Source organism: Mya arenaria, chromosome 4 (genome assembly GCF_026914265.1).
Source record: "Mya arenaria isolate MELC-2E11 chromosome 4, ASM2691426v1".
NCBI classification, from domain to species: Eukaryota; Metazoa; Mollusca; class Bivalvia; order Myida; family Myidae; genus Mya; species Mya arenaria.
Window position 1 is genome coordinate 66700458 of NC_069125.1, and position 18839 is coordinate 66719296.

General features: G+C 39.8%; 1 protein-coding gene across 1 annotated transcript in view; it reads left to right on the plus strand.

The window, feature by feature from the left end:
• Window positions 1-18839, plus strand: part of LOC128232384 (inactive phospholipase C-like protein 2) — a 98111-nt gene that overhangs the window by 811 nt on the left and 78461 nt on the right. The gene's annotated exons all lie outside the window — the stretch shown is intronic.

Below are 18839 nucleotides of genomic sequence, written 5' to 3' on the forward strand. Positions count from 1 at the left end.
AGCAATATGTTGAAAAGAAAGTTCCTCAGAACAACACATTTTATTGTGTTATTTTTTAACTTATCATTTATTTGATTTTGCTTTTTATAATGTTATCAATTGATTTTGTTAAATAGCAAAATTTTATACATTTTAAGGTATTATATTGTTAAACTGTTAGTTGCAATATTATGTTAGTTGCAATATTATTCAAACATTTTTTAAATGAAACATGTGAATAAATATATATTATTAGTGCACAAAATCTATTTTAATATATCCATTTTTGAACATTGGATACATTTATTCATTTTTTTCTATATTGATCTATATCAGCTTATTATAAAGTCCATGTATGGCATGTACCAGGTTATTAATTACAGGTGTTCTTTTCATCAAAGATAATCAATCCAAGTTACCTGGTACAGCATTTTAAGACTGAATAAAGTGCAGTCTTACACTGCTTGATTGACAAAAGATCTTTGTTGCATGTAAAGGCAAGAGGTCTTACTTTTTATTTTGAAACAGACTATCAACTGCTTTAAAGGGTTTGACTTATCTATTGGCATTATTTTAATTTTAAATTAAGCAGTACTGAAACATCCTGATTGACTTCTGTACATGATTTATGCAAATAAGTTTGCATTTATTTTTATTAGTGCCTTCCAAAATTTTATTAGTGCCTTCCAAATATGGAATTTTGCTATGAGTCTTTTGGTTTTGTTTCTGATTAAACACATTAGCTTTAATGTGTGTATTAAGGTTTCATCTGCTAATATATGGATTTAAAAAGGTTTGATGTAAATGAGGACTTTATAATTCTCACATTTGTTTCCGTCAGGCTTTATATTGATGATTTTTAAACTTCCTGAATCAAACACAGGAATTTGTTATTACTTTTTATTGTTATGCACTTCTCCAAGTTATGGAAATTAGACTTTGGCAGACATGTTAACTGTACTGGCGATTGGTTATATCTACCGCTTTTGAGACCCCCCTATCACTCTCTGGATAAAATCTACTGTTAAAAAAAAACAATGCCAAAAAACGGCCTTAACATTGCATTTTACTTACAGTAAGGTTATGAAATTGTCGCAATGTAATTGCAGTCTACTGGTCACATGTTGTTGATGAGCAAATATTAACACCATGGTCAGTCCCATGACCCTGGCAATTAGTATAAGATTTCGGCAATTATTTAAGTCCTTTTTTTTCATTACATGTACATCCATTAAAGGTATGAAGTGTAAAATTGATGAACTGCATTGAGTAAAAAGGCCCAGATCATTAAAACAGAAGCCGCTTAATTTGTTCCCATCTTAAAACACACAAAAAGACACAAAATCTAAAGAGATTGCGGATGATGCCCATTCTGTAAAATCTACCTCTCTAAGCTCAAATTTACCTCTCGGGAGAAACAAATCTACAGTTCTGGCATAGCCAGAGGTTTACATGTCTGACTTTTGCATGAGCAAACACAAATTCTTACTTACCTTCTTCATTTTCGTTTTTAAGTTTATGTTTTTGCCAATGGGATGGTTTCGAAAACTTCTGATTAGAGCACCCAATATGCCATTTAGTCTTAAACTGGTTTTACTTAGTGAATTGTTTAGCGACTGAGACATGCATGCTGGCTAGTGAAGATACATTTTGTGCCAAACACTAAGAAAGTTATTACTTTTTTTGTCTTCTAAACCTTTTTAACCAGTAAGTATTAAATAGCAGTTGTATTTTAAGGTAAGTAAATATATAATAACTATCTTTGTGTTAAAAAAAGAGAGACTATTACTTGATCAAAACCAGCAGAACAATTTACTTGTACCAGTGTTGGACTTGAGGACTTGGGCAACATGTGATTTTGATCTCTGAATTGTACGAGTTGTAATATTTGTTTATATATTAATTTGTAGCCTTCTAATTGTTCGAAATCTTATTTGTTAAATATAGATGTCATAGAGTGACTTGCAAACACATAACTGCAACAGTAGCCATTTAGCCAGCTCATTGAGATTGGAAAATGATACATTTTGATGGAAATCTAAAGGGTTTCTAGAAAACCATTATGAGTTTCCTCATATATCATTGAAAGATTGGATGCTGACACAAATCTGTATTGATGGACAAGTGTGTTTTGATTAATTCAACTAGATCTGATATTTGTCCATTGATCATTCTTGACTGTGATATCAATTGAAAGTAGTAGACTCTGATGATGCCTTTTTGCAGCAGATTATAAATTATCTGAAAAATCAATCATTTTTGCTATGCTTCGATTGATTGAATGTTATGCCTTCTTCACAATTAATATAATATGAGTGAAGTATTTGTTCATTTATTATAACATTTGTAGTTAAAATACTGCATTTTTGTGGCATTCCAAATGTTCAGGACTGGTTCTTATAGAGAATGCCAGGTGTGTTTTCTTATACAGACAACTACCTGATCCCATTAATTAGCATTCGCCTAGAACAATTTGAACAGTCAATCATGTTGCATTCACCTTGTACACTTCAAACAGTTAAATATGTTGTAATTATTGTTGAACATTCTGGTTTGTTTTCTCTAACTAATGGTTACTGATCTTGACTTCCTCAATACGAAATAACAAAATTAAAAAAAATGTAGTTTATATTAAATGATGAAATTTAGTACTGCATCGAAGCCTACAGCTTTACTGATGTAGCCAAGTTTATACTTTCAAATACAAATTAATATCTTCCCTTTAAGCTCTTAATTCTATCAAAAATACCTCTGAATAGGTGTAGAATAAAGACATCCTCATTAGCTATTACTACAGTAAGCAGCCAAGCAATCAAGTCATATTCATGAAGAATTTTAGGTCATGATGTTCATTTATTTAATTAATTACATTTATAATGAGTTATATAGCAAGAGACACTAATAAGACTCCTTTTTACTTTGAAAACAAACTATTATTATGAAGTTCAGGCATTTATTTCAGTGCATAGTTCTTGAAGAGTGTTGCACTGTGTTACATTTTTGGTAGGACCCTTCTGCCCTCATGGATACCAGCATTACCACCTTCCTGCCCTCGTAGAATTAAATGCTTAAGATGATCAAATATTTCTTTCGTTTGTGGTTTTAAATGCATACAAACCTGTACTATTTGGTACCGATTGAACCCTATATTTAATAATACTTTTTTACAATTGAAGACAATCCCTTACATTTTCTGTCAAATTTATAATTAATTTTAGCCCTTTAAAATGTACTTTTTTCTCCCTTAGGCCTAAAAAAATAAATTGTGTGGTTAGGGTAATGCACCAGTCAATTGTAACCACGGCCCCCCCAGGTCCGGGGAATAGCCGGGACTTTGACTTTCGGTCCAGCAAACCCCGGGTAAAATCCCCGCCCTGCGGGGACGAACTGATGGTTAAACCCCGGCCAAATGCCCCCGCACCCCAGAGACTCTATATAAGGCCCAATCTCTGCTAAATTTGGCACAATGACAAAACCACCGCGGTCACCCGGCCCTGCGGGGGCACCTGGAAAGTAAAAACACGGCCCTTTTCCCCGGTATACCCCCGGACCTGGAGGGCCGTGGTTACAATTCACTGATGCATAACATGGTTTGTTTTTGTCCCTTTTCAACAGTTTTTCAGTTACATTAGGACATTGCTTGGGCTAAAGATTCAGTAACAATGATTTTCCCGGATTGATAGACTGGCGATCTTCCAACTGAGCTAGCCGAGTTTCGTTGTCATTCGTTATACACCTTCTGAAAGCAAAACATATTGATAATTAAATGACAATACTGACCTGCATCAGCATCTCAAAAACATTTCTCTGCCATTCTCCAAGAAGTGAAGTTAGGAATATTTTATAAACTGTACAAATGGCAACAGACCCAGCTTTCAGTCCCAGTTAAAATAAAGACATTTTGTCAGGCATCAGCCTGTGTCAGAACTCTCAGAAATTTATATTTCCGTTCTATACTAGTAATATGTTTGCCCAGCTGCTATTTTATTTAAACTACTTTTTTTATGATTGCATCATTGGATAAAAACATGACAAGTAAAAAGGGTCATGTCTTGGTGGGTGGGGTATATTAAAATTAGACGACATTCAATCAACAGAAATGTCGTACAGCTGTTTTTCATACAAACGGGTCCATGGCCCCTTGTCGGATGTTGACATGGCTCGCACAAAAAAATTATCTTTGAAACACATCTTGGGTGTTATGAGCTTAAACTCCCGACGTTCTGGAGTGTTATGGCGACCACACGCCTTTTTTACGATCTTAATGACGGCGGAATTGGTCGCCATGTTTTTGTTGTGAAGCGATTCGCACAGCTTTTTTTTTTGCTGTAGCGATTTGCACAACTCATTTTTTTTTTGCGACGTGCCGAGCATAACGCCCGTTCAGTACCGTACAGTTCCGTACCGGGCACCAAATGGCAATTTTTTTTTTTTCACAAGTCCCACCAAAAAACAGTAAAGTCGGCAGTATTTTCCAGGTAGGGTCGGGTGACTCGAACCACACAATTTTTTTTTAAGGCCTTAGCACACTGTTCCTCTGCTGCAGCACCCACAGTCCTTTTTTAAAATCTGGTTAAAATGATAAACTTAGTACATCTAAAAATGCAAATATTTAAAATACAATTTACCAAATAAAATGTAAATTTTATTCTAAATGTGAGATGCACTGGCACGGGATTTTCAAACTCTAAATCATTTTTTTTAAAAATCAAAAAAAAATATTATAATTCTAAACTAAAAATTATAATACAGAAAATGTGAAAAATTATTGAAATATTTTTTTTTTAATAAATATGCACTTTGTACTGTATATTATACTAACATGGTATTGAACGTTTCTCTACCCGGGTCACGTAATCATCATATTACTCAGTTCAAAAGAACTTCTGCAGATTGACAGTCATCGCAATCTATGGACATGTTAGAATTATAAGATTTTTTTTTGATTTTTTAAAAAAATGATTGAGTTTGAAAATCCGGTGCCAGTGGTGAGATGATATAAATGATTACAGATCTGACAGGCTGTTTATGATAGCAATTGGCATGATGCCTGAGAAATTAAAAAAAAATGTGCAAAAATTATATCAAAAGCTTTCAACCAAAAAATGTAGTATTATTCATATCAGTTGTAAAAATTATCAATCAAATAAAGGGATAAAATTTTTACCGGTTTTAGTCGGGAATTTACAATATAAAATTAATCTTTAAATATCTAAGTTTAATATTACAATTTTTATTTAATTTCAGTTATTCAAGAAATGGTTTAACTTTACATTTGACGACAAGGTGTGCCCTATTAAAATCAGTCATTGAATGTTATCATGCAGAGCTGTTTGTGTATGTTGATCCATTGAACTTGTCTAGAAGTTTTAAACACAAAAAAACACAAAAAAAATAATTTAATTTTTATATTAAGTTCGATGTCGTTTTTGGTTATAATTTTGTTCACTAGGTCTAGACATTTTTATAAATTTATGAAGCAATAACAATTTCGCACTTTAATGTAAGTATACTCTGGAAACAGAAAAAAATAAAAAATCCCCTGTAAAAAAATTAAATTCTCAAACTGTTGGTGTGTTATAGAGTGTCAAAGGTGGGCGCTGAGTGCCACATCCCTTGTGCAATGTTAAAGATAATTTTAAAAGCCTAAAACATCTTGAAGTTTTTCCTCAACAGTGGGTGAGGCATGATCATGAATTAAGAAAGCTGAATCGTAGAACAATTAATATATATATTTTTTTTATGTGTTACGAAAAGCTATGGATGACATCTGAATCGTTACACATCCAAAAATATAAGAAAGAAAAATGGACCAGCATCCTTTTATAGAGTTATGGCCCTTTTATTTCTATGTAGAGTGATATAAAACTACTAGCTTGAATTCAATTAAATTTAGGAAGCTTTACTGACAAGAACGCTTATTGTTGGGCCATTCCAGTTCATGGTCTTAGAGTAGTGGCCGTTTTTTGTACAATATAAATTATATTGGTGTAATATAGGTCCATTTGTGTCCGGGATATGCCTCAGCAACTACTGGCTTCAATTAAATGAAGCTTTATTAGAAACTTTACTTACAAGAGGAGATGCACATATATTACCAGTACATTTTGGCTCAATAAACTAAAATTTTGCTATCTTCCATTATGACATTCAAACTAGTTTAAATTTTTTATTTTTTTATTTTGTGCTCTCCTTTCAAATTTGAACCCCGTTAGGCAGCATACAATTGTTTCCAATGATAGCCTTGTTTGAACAGCTGTTTTAACTCCAAGCATCAACATGAGAGACACTTCAAAACCAGTATCAATGTACCTAGACTTCCCAGCACTATGTCTTCTCCCTGAAGGTGTAATGCAACAATTTATTGTCTACATTTTGTATATAATAAAATATGTTACTGTTCTGGTAATGTGATTGCCCAATAGTTTATATGAACATTGAAGCATTAAATTGTGCAACACAGGACGAGGTCTATGAAATATGTATTAAATGTAAAAAAGTAATGTTTAAACAAGTTGGATGGTTCAATGTCAGATGGTTTCTCAGAACATAGTCTGAGGTCTTTAATTTTTCACGTTTTCATACTGAAGGTTTAGGAAAGCGAGCCAGTCTCATACGTAACTGCAACAACATTATGTAGCATTATCAGTACTTTTTTAAATATTTTTGGTATTTTATATGATCATTAAAGGGGCTGTACTCCGTATGATGAAATTGCAAAAAAAGAAGAAAATTTTCGAAAACTGACATAAACTTGAAATTGATGTGTACAATGCATTGAAACTTACTTACTGAAGTACCATATAGTTAACAATTTATTTTTTGCAGTTTTTTCATATTTTTCCATTAAAAAAGATTACTAGGTATGTCTACCTAGTAGAATTCATTCCTTATGCGTGATTGGCTAGTCGATGTTATCACGTGATATTACCAAGTTAGGTTTAAAGCTTAAATATTCAAACTGTATAGGGTAAGCATTCGTAGCACAAGTTAGGTTTAAAGCTTAAATATTCAAACTGTATAGGGTAAGCATTCGTAGCACAGTGGACTGCAATTTGGCGACACCGATTCGAACCCGATCTCTGACTCGATTTTTATGCCCCCACAAAGTGGCGGCATATAGGGTTGCCCTTGTCCGTACGTACGTCTGTCCGTACGTACGTACGTACGTCCCGAAGATTGTTTCCGATCTAATTCTTGAAAACCGTTTGTCCAATCCTCACCAAACTTTAAACACATGTTTGTGACCATAATATCTTGATCAAGTTCGATAGTCATGGAAATCGCTTTAGTCATTTAGGAGTTACGGCCCTATTTTGCCAAAAATACTTCAAAAATATATGTTTCCAATCTAATTCTTGAAAAGTATGTGTCCAATCCTCTCCAAACTTTACATACATGATTGTGACCATAATATCTTGATCAAGTTCGATAGCCATGGAAATCGCTTTTGTCATTTAGGAGTTACGGCCCTTTATTTGCAAAAAAAGACTTGGAAAAATACGTCCCGAAGATTGTTTCCGATCTAATTCTTGAAAACTGTTTGTCCAATCCTCACCAAACTTTAAACACATGTTTGTGACCATAATATCTTGATCAAGTTCGATAGTCATGGAAATCGCTTTAGTCATTTAGGAGTTACGGCCCTTTTTTGCCAAAAATACTTCAAAAATCATTATGGCTTATTTTCTGTGACAAAAAACCGAAGTGGGGGCATTCGTGTCCTATGGACACATTTCTAGTTTTTTTTACATTTTGGTATTTTTTTTACAATTATGGTATCAAAGAGTAAAACATTTTATTAAATAATTGACCTGAGATTCGTTACAGAAAAAATAATTTTGGTGCCAATCTGGTGTACAGTCCCTAAGAACATTTTCCAAAATGCAATAGAATGATGTATGTCAATAAAAAATAGGCAAATAAAAAGAAATTCTTAAAGAAATCATTCAGAGTCTTTCTCATTCAATGTGATTTCAGAGGCATCTTTATGGAATAAAGCTATTTAAAGTAGATAGTACCCAGATTAGAAATAAGCTGGAAATATTGCTATATATAGAGAAATATTACGCGGTCAACGAGAATACCATTTTCAGAAACATTGTTTGTTTTGGTATCTCACCATTATGCACGAATAGTTTCTATGGAGGGCAATCAATGATCAGTTAATAATCTTGGTATATTTTGATGAACTGTCTCCATTTTTTGATTAACCTGCCACTTTTTGGACTGAGGTCACTCACCAACAGTAAATAATTTCTTATCAATTTGCACCACTTCCACAGGATTAATTTGACAAATACTCTTGCTCTGTTATTTCTGGGCTGGAAAAACTCCTGGAGAAATGGCATTAGATGGCCATGTTCCCCCTGACTAAGATCAATCATTCCCAAAATACAGCTGATATTGACAGTTTAAACTTAGGCAATGGTTTCTCCACTTTCCAGTAAGAAAATAAGAGGACATTAAGCTTCCCGCTTTGCGTTCTGATTTTTTGCCAGTGAAGAATTTATTATTTGAATATTTTGATTGCCAATAATGATTGTTTTATATATAAAGAATAGAAAATAACATTTTTTCTGTGCGGTCTCCAGTGTTGCAGTCAATGGACAGCTGGCATTTGTATCTCATTAATAGACAGCCTTCTCCAGTCTCTCAATAAATGGACTATAAGTATCTATCATGTGTTTCCGAAAAAAATCTGACCCGAGGACACAGGCGTAAGCTGGTAACGAGGCTCGCCGAGTTACTGGCCACACAGCGTGCCCGAGGGTCAGATTTTTTATCCTAACCGGAAAAACATGATTGATATTTTTTCTTGCATATCTCAAATTATCAAATTATGGAAAAAATGACTTAATGGAAAACAGATTTTGGTACATTTCACCAAAAAGCATGTGCGACGTTGTTTACTGACGCCATGAAGTGCAATATCAACGTCAAATAGTTCCTCTAAAAGTCGCCTTTTTATGATTATTTATTTTCAATTTTAATTAAAAGTCTTCCATACTTATATATTTTATTGCGCTTTATTGAAATGGCATACAATACTTTTCATAACCATACAATAAAAGAAATAAAAAGTGGCGCGTTGTTGCGCGTGACTCATCTTACATTGGGGGTGTAAGACGGGTTTTTCCAGCACTGGTCACATGAACGGAAACAACGTCCGGTATGGAAGAAAGCCCTTTCCAGTGTTATAATCAATGGACAGCTATTTTCAGGTCATAATCAATGGATAACTCTTTTCAGGGCTCAATCAATGGACAACTCTTTCCAGTGTCTCAATCAGTGATCAGTCATCTGCAGTGTCTCAATTAATGTGCATGTACATTTTCGTATTGTTTACATCTTATTTAGAAATATTCTATAACGCAGAATGAGGGGTCTGCTTTGACGCACTGCTTATGAATTTCAAAATTGCAAAAATGAGTGACAGAATTTGTTTATGCACAAACCCAGTCTCTGTTAACTTTGTTTTGATTTAATTTAAAAAGAAAATTAATTCATTCATTAATTATTGATTTTTCATAAAATTATCTTACACATCAGATAATCATAAAAATACCAAATAATGTAGTTTACAGTAGCATATTGAACTGAAAACGGCTTTTCTGTGTTATTTTAATTAACTGGAGGACACCGGTCTGGAGATTGAATTTTAGTTCAACTGTCAGATGAAGTCACAATTGGTTGTGTGCGTCTGCTATAAATTTGGGAATTTTTTAGGAGGGATTGCTAGTCAATCTATACTACAGAGTTTCCTGTTTATTTGAGTTTTTGTTGGAGGCCCAGCAAATTGTCTGTGGTGATCCTTAAAAAAAATTTGTTTCGGATAACTAGGTTAAACTGTTAATGTTGAGCCTTTATAACTGCACAGCCCTCTTTAGTGTTCCAATCAGTGGGCATCCCTCTCCAGTGTTAATCAATGGGCAGCCCTGTCGTGAGTCTTTAAAACAAGGCCCTGTTCAGTGTCTCAATTTAATGGGCAACACTTTCCAGTTTCTTGACCAATGGGTAGTCATTGTTTCTTAATCAGAGGAAGTCCTATCCAGTTACCCAATCTATCAACATCAATCACTAGTGTATCAATAAATGATCAAACATATCCATTGTCTCACGCAATCAATGGGTAACCCTTCCCATTGTGTAAATCAATGGGATTACATCTCTGGTGTTTTTAACAATGGGCAAACCTTTCAAAAGCTCAAAGAATAGACAGCTCTCTCCAATATCTCATCTCCAGTGCCTCAAACAATGGGCAACCCTCTCCAATGTCTCAATCAGTGGGCAGCCCTCTTCATTAACTTAAACAATGGGCAAACCTCAAGTGTCTCAATTAATAGATTACTCTCTCCAGTGTCTCAATCAATAGACAACCCTCTCCAGTGTCTCAATCAATGGACACCCTCTCCAGTGTCTCAATCAATAGACAACCCTCTCCAGTGTCTCAATCAATGGGCAACCTCTCCAGTATCTCAATCAATGGGCAATCTCTCCAGTTCCGTAAACAATGGGCAGCCCTTTCCAGTGTCTCAATCAATAGGCAGCCCTCTACAGTACCCAATCAATAGGCAGCCCTATCCAGTACCTCAATCAATGGGCAACCTCTACAGTACCCAATCAAAAAGCTGCCCTAATCAGTATCTCAATCAATGGGCAACCTCTACAGTACCCAATCAAAAAGCTGCCCTATCCAGTATCTCAATCAATGGGCAATCTCTCCAGTACCGTAACAATGGCAGCCCTTTCCAGTGTCTCAATCAATAGGCAGCCCTCTACAGTACCCAATCAATAGGCAGCCCTATCCAGTACCTCAATCAATGGGCAACCTCTACAGTGTCTCAATCAATGGGCAGCCCTCTCCAATACCTCAATAAATTGGCAACCTCTCCAGTACCATCCAATCAATGGATAACCCTTCCAGTACCTCAATCAATGGGCAACCTCTCTAGTATCTCAATCAGTGTGCAACTTCTCCAGAACCTCAATCAATGGGCAACCTCTCCAATACCTCAATCAGTGTGCAACTTCTCCAGAACCTCAATCAATGGGCAGCCCTCTCCAGTACCTCAATCAATGGGCAACCTCTCCAATACCTCAATCAGTGTGCAACTTCTCCAGAACCTCAATCAATGGGCAACCTCTCTTGTATCTCAATCAGTGTGCAACTTCTCCAGAACCTCAATCAATGGGCAACCTCTCTAGTATCTCAATCAGTGTGCAACTTCTCCAGAACCTCAATCAATGGGCAGCCCTCTCCAGTACCTCAATCAATGGGCAACCTCTCCAATACCTCAATCAGTGTGCAACTTCTCCAGAACCTCAATCAATGGGCAACCTCTCTAGTATCTCAATCAGTGTGCAACTTCTCCAGAACCTCAATCAATGGGCAACCTCTCTAGTATCTCAATCAGTGTGCAACTTCTCCAGAACCTCAATCAATGGGCAACCTCTCTAGTATCTCAATCAATGGGCAACCTCTCTAGTATCTCAATCAATGGGCAACCTCTCTAGTATCTCAATCAATGGGCAACCTCTCTAGTATCTCAATCAATGGGCAACCTCTCTAGTATCTCAATCAGTGTGCAACTTCTCCAGAACCTCAATCAATGGGCAACCTCTCTAGTATCTCAATCAATGTGCAACTTCTCCAGAACCTCAATCAATGGGCAACCTCTCTAGTATCTCAATCATTGGGCAACCTCTCTAGTATCTCAATCAGTGTGCAACCTCTCTAGTATCTCAATCAGTGGGCAACCTCTCTAGTATCTCAATCAATGGGCAACCTCTCTAGTATCTCAATCAATAGGCAGCCCTCTCCAGTATCTCAATCAATGGGCAACCTCTCTAGTATCTCAATCAGTGGGCAACCTCTCTAGTATCTCAATCAGTGTGCAACTTCTCTAGAACCTCAATCAATGGGCAACCTCTCTAGTATCTCAATCATTGGGCAACCTCTCTAGTATCTCAATCAATGGGCAACCTCTCCAGTGTCTCAATCAATGGGTAACCTCTCCAGTGTCTCAATCAATGGGCAACCTCTCTAGTATCTCAATCAATGGGCAACCTCTCTAGTATCTCAATCAATGGGCAACCTCTCTAGTATCTCAATCAGTGGGCAACCTCTCTAGTATCTCAATCAGTGGGCAACCTCTCTAGTATCTCAATCAGTGGGCAACCTCTCTAGTATCTCAATCAATAGGCAGCCCTCTCCAGTATCTCAATCAATGGGCAACCTCTCTAGTATCTCAATCAATGGGCAACCTCTCTAGTATCTCAATCAATGGGCAACCTCTCTAGTATCTCAATCAATAGGCAGCCTCTCTAGTATCTCAATCAATGGGCAACCTCTCTAGTATCTCAATCAATGGGCAACCTCTCTAGTATCTCAATCAATGGGCAACCTCTCTAGTATCTCAATCAGTGGGCAACCTCTCTAGTATCTCAATCAATGGGCAACCTCTCTAGTATCTCAATCAATAGGCAGCCCTCTCCAGTATCTCAATCAATGGGCAACCTCTCTAGTATCTCAATCAATGGGCAACCTCTCTAGTATCTCAATCAGTGTGCAACTTCTCTAGAACCTCAATCAATGGGCAACCTCTCTAGTATCTCAATCATTGGGCAACCTCTCTAGTATCTCAATCAATGGGCAACCTCTCCAGTGTCTCAATCAATGGGTAACCTCTCCAGTGTCTCAATCAATGGGCAACCTCTCTAGTATCTCAATCAATGGGCAACCTCTCCAGTATCTCAATCAGTGTGCAACTTCTCCAGAACCTCAATCAATGGGCAACCTCTCTAGTATCTCAATCAATGGGCAACCTCTCTAGTATCTCAATCATTGGGCAACCTCTCTAGTATCTCAATCAGTGTGCAACTTCTCTAGAACCTCAATCAATGGGCAACCTCTCTAGTATCTCAATCATTGGGCAACCTCTCTAGTATCTCAATCAGTGTGCAACCTCTCTAGTATCTCAATCAGTGTGCAACTTCTCCAGAACCTCAATCAATGGGCAACCTCTCTAGTATCTCAATCAATGGGCAACCTCTCTAGTATCTCAATCAGTGTGCAACCTCTCTAGTATCTCAATCAGTGTGCAACTTCTCTAGAACCTCAATCAATGGGCAACCTCTCTAGTATCTCAATCATTGGGCAACCTCTCTAGTATCTCAATCAATGGGCAACCTCTCCAGTGTCTCAATCAATGGGTAACCTCTCCAGTGTCTCAATCAATGGGCAACCTCTCTAGTATCTCAATCAATGGGCAACCTCTCCAGTATCTCAATCAGTGTGCAACTTCTCCAGAACCTCAATCAATGGGCAACCTCTCTAGTATCTCAATCAATGGGCAACCTCTCTAGTATCTCAATCATTGGGCAACCTCTCTAGTATCTCAATCAATGGGCAACCTCTCTAGTATCTCAATCAATGGGCAACCTCTCTAGTATCTCAATCAATGGGCAACCTCTCCAGTGTCTCAATCAATGGGCAACCTCTCTAGTATCTCAATCAGTGTGCAACTTCTCCAGAACCTCAATCAATGGGCAACCTCTCTTGTATCTCAATCATTGGGCAACCTCTCCAGTATCTCAATCAATGGGTAACCTCTCCAGTGTCTCAATCAATGGGCAACCTCTCTAGTATCTCAATCAATGGGCAACCTCTCTAGTATCTCAATCAATGGGCAACCTCTCTAGTATCTCAATCAATGGGCAACCTCTCTAGTATCTCAATCAATGGGCAACCTCTCTAGTATCTCAATCAATGGGCAACCTCTCTAGTATCTCAATCAATAGGCAGCCCTCTCCAGTGTCTCAATCAATGGGCAACCTCTCCAGTGTCTCAATCAATAGGCAGCCCTCTCCAGTGTCTCAATCAATGGGCAACCTCTCCAGTGTCTCAATCAATAGGCAGCCCTCTCCAATATCTCAATCAATGGGCAACCTCTCCAGTGTCTCAATCAAAGGCAGCCCTCTCCAGTGTCTCAATCAATGGGCAACCTCTCCAGTATCTCAATCCACAAGCAACCTCTCCAGTTCCGTAAACAATGGGCCACCCTTTCCAGTGTCTCAATCAATGGGCAACCTCTCCAATACCTCAATCAATAGGCAGCCCTCTCCAGTGTCTCAATCAATGGGCAACCTCTCCAGTATCTCAATCCACAAGCAACCTCTCCAGTTCCGTAAACAATGGGCCACCCTTTCCAGTGTCTCAATCAATGGGCAACCTCTCTAGTATCTTAATCAATGGGCAACCTCTCCAGTGTCTCTATCAATAGGCAGCCCTCTCCAGTGTCTCAATCAATAGGCAGCCTCTCCAGTGTCTCAATCAATGGGCAACCTCTCTAGTATCTCAATCAATGGGCAACCTCTCTAGTATCTCAATCAATGGGCAACCTCTCTAGTATCTCAATCAATGGGCAACCTCTCTAGTATCTCAATCAATGGGCAACCTCTCTAGTATCTCAATCAATGGGCAACCTCTCTAGTATCTCAATCAATAGGCAGCCCTCTCCAGTGTCTCAATCAATGGGCAACCTCTCCAGTGTCTCAATCAATAGGCAGCCCTCTCCAGTGTCTCAATCAATGGGCAACCTCTCCAGTGTCTCAATCAATAGGCAGCCCTCTCCAGTGTCTCAATCAATGGGCAACCTCTCCAGTGTCTCAATCAATAGGCAGCCCTCTCCAGTGTCTCAATCAATGGGCAACCTCTCCAGTGTCTCAATCAAAGGCAGCCCTCTCCAGTGTCTCAATCAATGGGCAACCTCTCCAGTATCTCAATCAATGGGCAACCTCTCCAGTGTCTCAATCAATAGGCAGCCCTCTCCAGTGTCTCAATCAATGGGCAACCTCTCCAGTGTCTCAATCAATGGGCAACCTCTCCAGTGTCTCAATCAATGGGCAACCTCTCCAGTGTCTCAATCAATAGGCAGCCCTCTCCAGTGTCTCAATCAATGGGCAACCTCTCCAGTGTCTCAATCAAAGGCAGCCCTCTCCAGTGTCTCAATCAATGGGCAACCTCTCCATTATCTCAATCAATGGGCAACCTCTCCAGTGTCTCAATCAATAGGCAGCCCTCTCCAATACCACAATCAATAGGCAGCCTCTCCAGTGTCTCAATCAATGGGCAACCTCTCCAGTGTCTCAATCAATAGGCAGCCCTCTCCAATATCTCAATCAATGGGCAACCTCTCCAGTACCACAATCAATAGGCAGCCCTCTCCAATATCTCAATCAATGGGCAACCTCTCCAGTACCACAATCAATAGGCAGCCTCTCCAGTGTCTCAATCAATGGGCAACCTCTCCAGTGTCTCAATCAATAGGCAGCCCTCTCCAATACCACAATCAATAGGCAGCCCTCTCCAGTGTCTCAATCAATGGGCAACCTCTCCAGTGTCTCAATCAATAGGCAGCCCTCTCCAGTGTCTCAATCAATGGGCAACCTCTCCAGTGTCTCAATCAATAGGCAGCCCTCTCCAATATCTCAATCAATGGGCAACCTCTCCAGTACCACAATCAATAGGCAGCCCTCTCCAGTGTCTCAATCAATGGGCAACCTCTCCAGTGTCTCAATCAATAGGCAGCCCTCTCCAGTGTCTCAATCAATGGGCAACCTCTCCAGTACCACAATCAATAGGCAGCCCTCTCCAGTGTCTCAATCAATGGGCAACCTCTCCAGTGTCACAATCAATAGGCAGCCTCTCCAATATCTCAATCAATGGGCAACCTCTCCAGTACCACAATCAATAGGCAGCCCTCTCCAGTGTCTCAATCAATAGGCAACCTCTCCAGTGTCTCAATCAATAGGCAGCCCTCTCCAATATCTCAATCAATGGGCAACCTCTCCAGTACCACAATCAATAGGCAGCCCTCTCCAGTGTCTCAATCAATGGGCAACCTCTCCAGTACCACAATCAATAGGCAGCCCTCTCCAGTGTCTCAATCAATGGGCAACCTCTCCAGTGTCTCAATCAATAGGCAACCCTCTCCAATATCTCAATCAATGGGCAACCTCTCCAGTACCACAATCAATAGGCAGCCTCTCCAGTGTCTCAATCAATGGGCAACCTCTCCAGTGTCTCAATCAATAGGCAGCCCTCTCCAATACCACAATCAATAGGCAGCCTCTCCAGTGTCTCAATCAATGGGCAACCTCTCCAGTGTCTCAATCAATAGGCAGCCCTCTCCAATATCTCAATCAATAGGCAGCCCTCTCCAATACCACAATCAATAGGCAGCCCTCTCCAGTGTCTCAATCAATAGGCAGCCCTCTCCAATATCTCAATCAATGGGCAACCTCTCCAGTGTCTCAATCAAAGGCAGCCCTCTCCAGTGTCTCAATCAATGGGCAACCTCTCCAGTATCTCAATCCACAAGCAACCTCTCCAGTTCCGTAAACAATGGGCCACCCTTTCCAGTGTCTCAATCAATGGGCAACTTCTCCAGAACCTCAATCAATGGGCAACCTCTCTAGTATCTCAATCAGTGTGCAACTTCTCCAGAACCTCAATCAATGGGCAACCTCTCTAGTATCTCAATCATTGGGCAACCTCTCCAGTATCTCAATCAATGGGTAACCTCTCCAGTGTCTCAATCAATGGGCAACCTCTCCAGTGTCTCAATCAATAGGCAGCCCTCTCTAGTATCTCAATCATTGGGCAACCTCTCCAGTATCTCAATCAATGGGTAACCTCTCCAGTGTCTCAATCAATGGGCAACCTCTCCAGTGTCTCAATCAATGGGCAACCTCTCTAGTATCTCAATCAATGGGCAACCTCTCTAGTATCTCAATCAATGGGCAACCTCTCTAGTATCTCAATCAATGGGCAACCTCTCTAGTATCTCAATCAATGGGCAACCTCTCTAGTATCTCAATCAATGGGCAACCTCTCTAGTATCTCAATCAATAGGCAGCCCTCTCCAGTGTCTCAATCAATGGGCAACCTCTCCAGTGTCTCAATCAAAGGCAGCCCTCTCCAGTGTCTCAATCAATGGGCAACCTCTCCAGTATCTCAATCCACAAGCAACCTCTCCAGTTCCGTAAACAATGGGCCACCCTTTCCAGTGTCTCAATCAATGGGCAACCTCTCCAATACCTCAATCAATAGGCAGCCTCTCCAGTGTCTCAATCCACAAGCAACCTCTCCAGTTCCGTAAACAATGGGCCACCCTTTCCAGTGTCTCAATCCACAAGCAACCTCTCCAGTTCCGTAAACAATGGGCCACCCTTTCCAGTGTCTCAATCAATGGGCAACCTCTCCAATACCTCAATCAATAGGCAGCCTCTCCAGTGTCTCAATCCACAAGCAACCTCTCCAGTTCCGTAAACAATGGGCCACCCTCTCCAGTGTCTCAATCCACAAGCAACCTCTCCAGTTCCGTAAACAATGGGCCACCCTTTCCAGTGTCTCAATCAATGGGCAACCTCTCCAATACCTCAATCAATGGGCAACCTCTCCAGTATCTCAATCCACAAGCAACCTCTCCAGTTCCGTAAACAATGGGCCACCCTTTCCAGTGTCTCAATCAATGGGCAACCTCTCCAGAACCTCAATCAATAGGCAGCCTCTCCAGTGTCTCAATCAATGGGCAACCTCTCTAGTATCTCAATCAATGGGCAACCTCTCTAGTATCTCAATCAATGGGCAACCTCTCTAGTATCTCAATCAATGGGCAACCTCTCTAGTATCTCAATCAATGGGCAACCTCTCTAGTATCTCAATCAATAGGCAGCCTCTCCAGTGTCTCAATCAATAGGCAGCCCTCTCCAGTGTCTCAATCAATGGGCAACCTCTCCAGTGTCTCAATCAATAGGCAGCCCTCTCCAGTGTCTCAATCAATGGGCAACCTCTCCAGTGTCTCAATCAAAGGCAGCCCTCTCCAGTGTCTCAATCAATGGGCAACCTCTCCAGTGTCTCAATCAAAGGCAGCCCTCTCCAGTGTCTCAATCAATGGGCAACCTCTCCAGTATCTCAATCCACAAGCAACCTCTCCAGTTCCGTAAACAATGGGCCACCCTTTCCAGTGTCTCAATCAATGGGCAACCTCTCTAGTATCTTAATCAATGGGCAACCTCTCCAATATCTCAATCAATGGGCAACCTCTCTAGTATCTTAATCAATGGGCAGCCCTCTCCAGTGTCTCAATCAAAAGGCAGCCCTCTCCAATATCTCAATCAATGGGCAACCTCTCCAGTGTCTCAATCAAAGGCAGCCCTCTCCAGTGTCTCAATCAATGGGCAACCTCTCTAGTATCTTAATCAATGGGCAACCTCTCCAGTGTCTCAATCAAAAGGCAGCCCTCTCCAATATCTCAATCAATGGGCAACCTCTCCAGTGTCTCAATCAAAGGCAGCCCTCTCCAGTGTCTCAATCAATGGGCAACCTCTCCAGTATCTCAATCCACAAGCAACCTCTCCAGTTCCGTAAACAATGGGCCACCCTTTCCAGTGTCTCAATCAATGGGCAACCTCTCTAGTATCTTAATCAATGGGCAACCTCTCCAGTGTCTCTATCAATAGGCAGCCCTCTCCAGTACCTCAATCAATGGGCAACCTCTACGATTCCCCAATCAATGGGCAACCGCTCCAATCAGTGTCTCAATCAAAGGCTGCCCTCTCCAATACATCAATCAATAGGCAGCCCTCTCCAATATCTCAATTAATGGGCAACCTCTCCTGTGTCTCAATCAATAGGCAGCCCTCTCAAATACCTCATTCAATAGGCAGCCCTTGCTAGTACTTCAATCAATGGGCAACCTGTCCAATACCTCAATCAATAGGCAGCCCTCTCCAGTACCTCAATTAATAGGCAGCCCTCTCCAGTACCTCAATCAATGGGCAGTATCTCCAGT